The sequence below is a fragment of the Camelus dromedarius genome, chromosome X (assembly GCF_036321535.1).
Source record: "Camelus dromedarius isolate mCamDro1 chromosome X, mCamDro1.pat, whole genome shotgun sequence".
NCBI classification, from domain to species: Eukaryota; Metazoa; Chordata; class Mammalia; order Artiodactyla; family Camelidae; genus Camelus; species Camelus dromedarius.
This window is the reverse complement of record NC_087472.1, coordinates 18,955,508-18,963,232: the sequence shown is the minus strand read 5'-3', so window position 1 is coordinate 18,963,232 and position 7,725 is coordinate 18,955,508.

The window sequence follows — 7,725 nt, the reverse complement described above, 5'->3', positions numbered from 1 at the left end:
TGGCAAGGCTTTTCCTTATGCAAACATCCTTTAAAAAGACAGTCCAGAACAATGGGCAGTCAGCACCTCCTTTGTAAGACATTCAGATACACAAAAGACTCGATAGTTGGGCGAGGGTTCATGGTGTCCTGGCTCCAGTACAAGGTGCAGATCACAGCACAAATGGCTTATGTAAATCCATATCCATTACAGAGCACATGTCCTAGAGATGAGGGATTTCCTAAAATGGCTAATAAAATTCTAAGAGGTACAGAGCTTCAGAACTTTGTCCAACACTTTCATTTTGCAGACATGGAGACTGAGTCCCAGAGGTCACGTGACCCTAATATAATTGTGATGTATGACTAGCATGTTTTCTAGGTCTGATTAGACAGGTATATTCTGTGCCCACTGAACAGCATCCTACTTTTCATAGTAGGATGCTGGTTGAGCACCTCATTAGAAATAAAATTACTACCTGCACCAGGTTTACACTAATGTATTGACATCTACAGCACTCACTAAATGAACTGTAAATCCAATACACTGAAGGCATTTTCCACTGAATCAAGTCAGGCTTCAGTCAAAAGAATTAGCATTGTGATCCACTTAATGCCTGGCATTTGCAGGGGGCCTCTGACTAGATCATTTTAGACAAAGAAAAAAAGAATTGTGGAGTCATAAAATAGTGCTGACATGTAAGTCACACGGCAAGCATCCTAACCCAGAGCTGGGAGTCTAAGGGCAATAATCAACTCACATTGATAACTTGAGTATACTGAGTATACAGCAAGAGTATACTGGCATATAAAAGCCATCTAAGGATTCACAGTTCTTTGTTTACTAATCTGTGTGTTCTTCACAACTTGCTCCAGATCACAAGTGTCATAAATTCTACTTGATTTGTCTACGAATAGCTTTGACCCTTCTTAATTTGCATAGTAGCAGAACTGTGGGAAAGGGTGAGGGGGACTATAAGAACTAGCCAGCACTAAAATGGAACCAAAGTATAGATAGACCTTCTTGTATTTGTGGGGAATCTGGATAAGAATAATAATCCCAGAGAAAGAAAGTAAATCAAACCTAAATATATTTTCTGGTTGGGTTTCATGAAACCTGCCCAGAAAGTAAGGAGCGAGTGTTGAACAAATGAAAAACTCATGAGTTTCTGATTTTGTATGCAAATCCTGCCACAGTGTGAGAAAATATAACTCTTTTCAAAAGCAAGAGTATACTGGCATATAAAAGCCAAACATGGAATGAAGTTAAGTGTATCCCTCAGCAACCCCCCACCATCCCTTCACTTCTAGGCTTCCAATGCCCGAAGGTTGACGAAATAGTCATGACCATATGTTACTGGCTTAAGATGAATTGGCTTTCCCTGGCTTCATAAATTAACAGGAGACTAGTGTCGAGATCAAGGGAGACGATAATCTCATTACACCTGGCAGTCCACACTTGAAATATCTTATTCAGTTGTGGACACCATATGTAACAAGAAACCTTGAAAACTAGTGTATCCAGAAAGGATCAACCAATACGATTAGGGGACTTGGATACTTAGCCTTTGAGGACTAGTTGAGGAGCCTAAAGATGTTCAGCCAAGAGAAGACTTCAGGGGAAACCATTAGTAGTATCTTCAAACTTTGGCAGGGTTATTATTTTTAATAAATCACTTAGTCTGGGTGACTCCAGAGAACAAAAATGAGGCTGTGGACGTGGTTGAAAAAGAAAACAGAATTCAACTCAGTGAAAGAAATAACTTTAAATAACAGAAGCTGTCTAAAAATGGAATGGTAACCACATAGAGCAGGATGAATCTTCTGAGTAGAAGGCTCCATTTTCAGTGTTACCCTCTCCCAGGGGGCTTATTACACTCACAGGGTCTGGGAGTCAGGACCTTAAAGCAGCATGCATCCACTAGACACCAGGACACTCCAACCTCTGGCTGCAAAGCCTCTGGCATTTTGAACCAATTAGAATAAAAACAATCCATCTCTGAGCAGAAAGTCCAGATCCTGCAAATACAACTTTTAGGTTTTTTTTTTCCTTAGAAACTTCCTATCATAGGACCACAGGATGTTGGAGGAAAAGGACCTCTAAAATCATCTAAGCTTCTGATTAAGTCCATATTTCAGACTCTGTGAACCAAGGATGCCCAAGAAAGTTGCAGAAGAAATACTTGTGGACAACTTGAGATGTTACATCAACTTACATTATTCTTGCCTTTAAGTCTATATACTCTTAAGTTCCTTTAAAAATTAAATTTCTACTTTCTTTGTGCCAGGCTGACAGTGCCAATGATTTTACTCTTTGCTTCTTCTAGCATCTTCTATCAGTTCACTGGAGAACCAAGCTGAGCTGTAGCCCAAATCACAGCGTTGACTATGCTCTGTAAGCAAGAGCCCCTGACACATGTAGTATGACTAATGCTCCCTGTAGCTCCTGCTGGGCTATAGACATTTCTGAATAGTTTTCATACCCTTCATCCAGCTCTCTGGCCCATGCAGTGTATTGCATGCTTCCCCTCCACTACAAAGAGCCCCACTGCAGGTATAGTAACTCTCAACTCAGGGTCTATACCAACAAAGAACCAAGGCAGTAGATCTTCTCTCCGTCTTACGACATTTTCCACTCATGTAAGTATGCTGAGGTGCGCCTTATTGGCTCAGGACCCACTGCACAGTGAAGAGGAGAAATTAAGATATGCACATGGCTACTCCTGCCTCTCTTAGTTTTTCTCACAGTGCAGACACAGAAGAGAAGAATGTTCCCCCTTCTGTTTTCTGTCTGTTCAAGCCTGGCTGTTGATATGCTAAAGAAGGAGATTTACGGAATTTAGAAAAATCCTTTCTCCACAGTGTCTAGCTTTTAAGCTGTATTCTTTGTATTGAATTCTATTTTGAAGGTCAAAAGCTGAAGGTTAATGTTTTCTTTCATATTTTATTCTCAATCTCCTTTCCTTAACAGTAGATGGATGTCTTGAGCTAAGAAAAAAAATCACGTACCCCAAAATGCAAATAAGAAAACTACATTTATATTTTTTCAAGCTATTTCCTCTATTACATGTATTATCATTTATTCAGCACTATTCATGGTATATGCATTTTATATATGCTACAACACTATGTATAAGTCATGATTCTTTCAGAAGCATATGAGAGAAACCCAATTCAAACTATTTAAACAAAAATAGGGGACCTATAGAATAAAATCATGCCATTTGCAGCAACATGGATAGACCTGGAGAATGTCATTCTAAGTGAAGTAAACCAGAAACAGAAAGAAAAATACTATATGATATCACTCATATGTGGAATCTAAAAAAAGAAAAAAGAAGACACTAATGAACTCATTACAAAACAGAAACAGACTTGCAGACAGTAAACAATCTTACGGTTACCAGGGGGAAAAGGTGTGGGAAGGGATAAAATGAGAGTTTGAGATTTGCAAATATTAACTACTCTACATAAAAATAGATTAAAAAACAAATTTATTCTCTATAGCACAGGGAACTATATTCAGTATCTTGTAGAAACCTATAATGGAAAAGAATATGAAAGCGAATATATGTATGTATATGTATCACTGAAACATTATGCTGTACCCAGAAATTGACACACTGTAACTTACACATTGTAACTGACTATACTTCAATTTAAAAAAATAGGGGACTTATAAATTAGGAAGCTTAAAGGGTAACCTGCTTCGGGCACAGTGGAATGAAGAGCTCGAGTACTCTATCCTCTCAAATCTATGTTCTGTGTATTGGATTCACCCTGTAGACGACTCTCCATGTACAAGGGAAGACGATGGCCCATAGCCCCAGGTTTACATGCTCCCAGTTTAGATATCCAAATAGAAAAGTATGTTTATTTCCATCCCAGCACCCAAAAGCCAATCCAGAGAAGACACATGCTTAGCCCTGCTTAGATCTATTGCCCATTTCTAGACCATTGTGGCCAAGGGATAAGATACTGTAAGAGCCTCATCCTAGATTATACCATCACCACTATAGCCAGGGTTAGGGGGCCTCATGATTAGCGACCCCACCAGAATCACATGGAATGGCGGGACAGTCCTTCAAAGGATATAGACGGCTGGATATAACAAAACATCAGATTTTGATCACACATGCATCACCTCAATCCTTAAAATTCTTCAACTTATTCTCATTTAATTGAAATAAGCTAAATATCTTCCCCAAAGTCACCTAGCTGTGCAATAGAGCTGAAATTCAAAGCCCATCTTGACTGATTCCCCATGTCCTTTCTCTTTCCCCTACATCTTCTATATTTCAATGCCACTCCACCCTCCTTGAGTGGTATCCAGTGCCCTCTGCTTCCAGCTTTTAATCTTAGTCAAAACCTGCTCTGAGAAAAAGAGCTGACAAACCTTCACAGTCAGCTTTCGGACACCGAATGCCTGAGATCCAGGTATTCCTCCCAGGGAAAATTGCAATTTAGCATGTATCAACTTGAGGAAGCAAAATGGCTTCATAATTAAGGGGATGAATTTGAGATTCAGACAAACCTGAATTTCAGTCTTGTCTCCAACACTTGCTAGGTGTGTGATCTTGGGAAAGTTGTCACTTTGAACTTCAGGCTAATTCATCTGTAAAATGGGAACAATAGCACACACCGAACAATGATGTAAGGATTGACTGAATTAGCTATGTTAAAGTTACCAGCCCAAAACCTATCACACAGTTCATGTTAAATAAGTATTTATTTCCCCTATTGCTAAGGAATAATTCAAGTTTTGTTTTTTAACCCATAGGTGAGGAGTTTGGGGAATGCCAGAGGCCCTTCCTGTTCCTCTGAAATCATATCATGGTAATGTCATATGTATATAGCCTTAGAGTCTTAAAATAGTTCGCATATCTTAGCTCTTTTGATCATTTTAACAACCCATAAGGGATGCAGGGCAAACCTTATTAAGTGCTATTTCACTGACTAGGAAATGGAGGTCTGGGAAAGTTGTCACTGAGGTATTTTGCCTTCTAATCCAGAACTATCTCCTAGTGGATAAGATCATATCTCTTGGTTGTCATGGTGGGAGAGAAAACACTTTCCTCTCTCTAGTTTCTCACATGGAATTTTTTCTCCTCCTCCTCCTTTCCGAACCACTAGGTTTTTCAGTCTGGGCTGTTTTCATGAGTTTATCAGGGATGCCACAAAAACTTCCTTTACATATAAAACTCACTTCAGTGAAATAAACCAAAGAGTACTTCCTTTCATAGTTGATAATAGCTTTTGTTGTTGTTTCAAGTGATAAATTTTGCAAGGTTAAAATTATTCAGTCTTTTTTTAAATTTGATTTCTTAATTTTTATTTTTTAATTGAAGTATAGTCAGTTTACAATGTTGTGTTAATAAATTATTCAGTTTTAAATGTCATGCCATGTGGAATACATTCCTTCCACAAACCTTTGCTTCTGGTACTTCTCAGCAGGGATATGGTGCTCTCTTGTGAGTCTCTGCCTCATTGATTGTCTCTCCCACTAGAAGGTCCACCTGAGGACCAGGCCTGTGTCTGATTTATTGCTGTAATCCCCAGCTCTCAGCACAGCGCCTGGCCCACAGGCTGAGGAACTAAGTTAAGCCAATACTTGTCAAATAAAGTGATCATTGCACAAGGAGAAAACTGTTCTATTGATTTAACAACAATTAGAGGATGGGCCCTGCCCTCCGGGAGCTCAGTGCCTACTTGAGAATGTTTTATGTCCCCCATTATAAGATCCTGGAGATCAGTGGCTGGGTCTTAGTCATCTCTGTAACCCCATCACCTAGAATAATTCTTGACACAGCCAGTGCTTCTTAAAGTTGCCCAATTAACTCTCCTAATGGTAGAGTAGATACCTATTCCTGAAAGTGCCCTTCACAAGCAGAATAGTCTTTGAAGCCTTGCACTCTACCTTAAAAATTCATATAAATATTATAGTCTACTCCACAACACAGCCATTTATACTTCTTAAAAATGTTTAAAAGTACTGAGTAAAAATATGCTCCAGAAAGATGCCCATGTGACGCTAACTCAAACACCCATCCAAGTAGGTAAGATGCTGTAGATGCCCCTTCGCAGGCCCAGTGGAGGGCTTGGTGGCAGTTTTCTTGAAGGACCTGGTCTTCCCTGAGGCTGATTGGCACAATTAGGAGTGAGGATGAATTGTGCTTGAGTGTCTGTCTAAAGTGATTTCCCAAAATGTCCCCAAATGTCAAACTTCAATTGCTAAACTAGGCTGCATTCCAGAAGCAGGAGAACACAGCTTTCCTTGGGGAAAGAGGAGCATGGAGTAGGGATGGTGGAGGAAGGACTGGCCTCCCTGGGGGCACTTTGCTTTGCATCAGACTTGGGGAACTCCTGTGGTTCAGTCACTGGCCCCATCTGAAAATATCTGCTCTGACAACATTGTGCCTGAGTGTGTCACAAGACCATCCGTGTGCCGAGAGTGAGGGGACATGGCAGATAGGAAAAGAGCAAAAACAACTTAAAAAGAGAGGGGAATGTGATGGTACTACTTAAAATTATTGTTCTACAGAAAAAAACAAAAACAAAAACATCAGTTGGGATGAAGTAGAGAAAAATAAAACAGTTTTCAGGAAACCAGTACCTATGATTCCAAGGCCAGTTTTGTTGTTGTTGTTACTCTATTTTATGGCCTAGACTGAGCCCTGGTCCCAGGCCTTCCTGAGTTCCTAACCCAGGCTATAGTCCGAGACCTAACTCCAAAAGTCATGTCACAAAGTGAGTGCATGGCCACAAATGGGACAGCTAAAATAAGGTGAAAGATGCAGAAAGACCAGCACTGCTCAACTTTAATGTGCATATCAGTCACCCGAGAATCCTGTTAAAAATGCAGATTCTGATTCAGGAGGTCTGGAGAGGGGCCCAAGATTCTGCATGGTTAACATGCACCCTAGTGATGCCCAGGCCTGCTGATCCAAAGACCGTATACTGAGCAGCAAGGGTCTAGATCTGGACCTCTTCCCAGTAATGCTCACCTCCTGCATTCACTCCTTCAGTTCTGACAGTCCCTATGGGAGCCCTTGAGATTTCAGGGAAAAGGTACAATTTGAATTTACAGCAATCAACTTTTACTCCATGCTCTCCTTATACTTAAGTGCTTCTTTTTGAGCACAATGCACTGCAAATAACCCTGTCTCCCAGAGTGAAGAAAAATACATCGGGAGCAAAAGAAAGCAGGCAACAGGCAACAGGCAACAAGAACGATAACAATTTGGGCAAAAAAATTATCTCTAAGTTACTAATGCCTGTGACCCAAGACACTAATACAAATCTAATACAAGTATGGGGGAGAGGAATAAAATGTATGGTGTGTACTATCTTGTAGGTACTCTATGACAAATACTGACAGAGACAGCTCAGTTAACACAACCACCAAGGGAAGTAAGGGGAAAGACTCTAAGCATGCTGCCTAACACATAATAACTGTTCAGTAAATAGTAACCTCTCAGTAAATCTTTAAACTAACAAAGACAGTTTTCAGAAAGGCAAGACTGGTTTGGGCAGGAGCAGGGTTACATAATGGGAACCAGAAAACCTTAGAAATACGGAGGAAGTCTGTGTCAGCCAGCATTCGCCAGAGAAACACAACCAATATATTATACATTATATGTGAAACATATTTATTTTAAGGAATTGGCTCACATGATTGTGTGGGCTGTCAAGTCCGAAATCTGTAGGCCAGTCTAGCAAACAGGAAGCAGGCAGGAGGTGATAATGC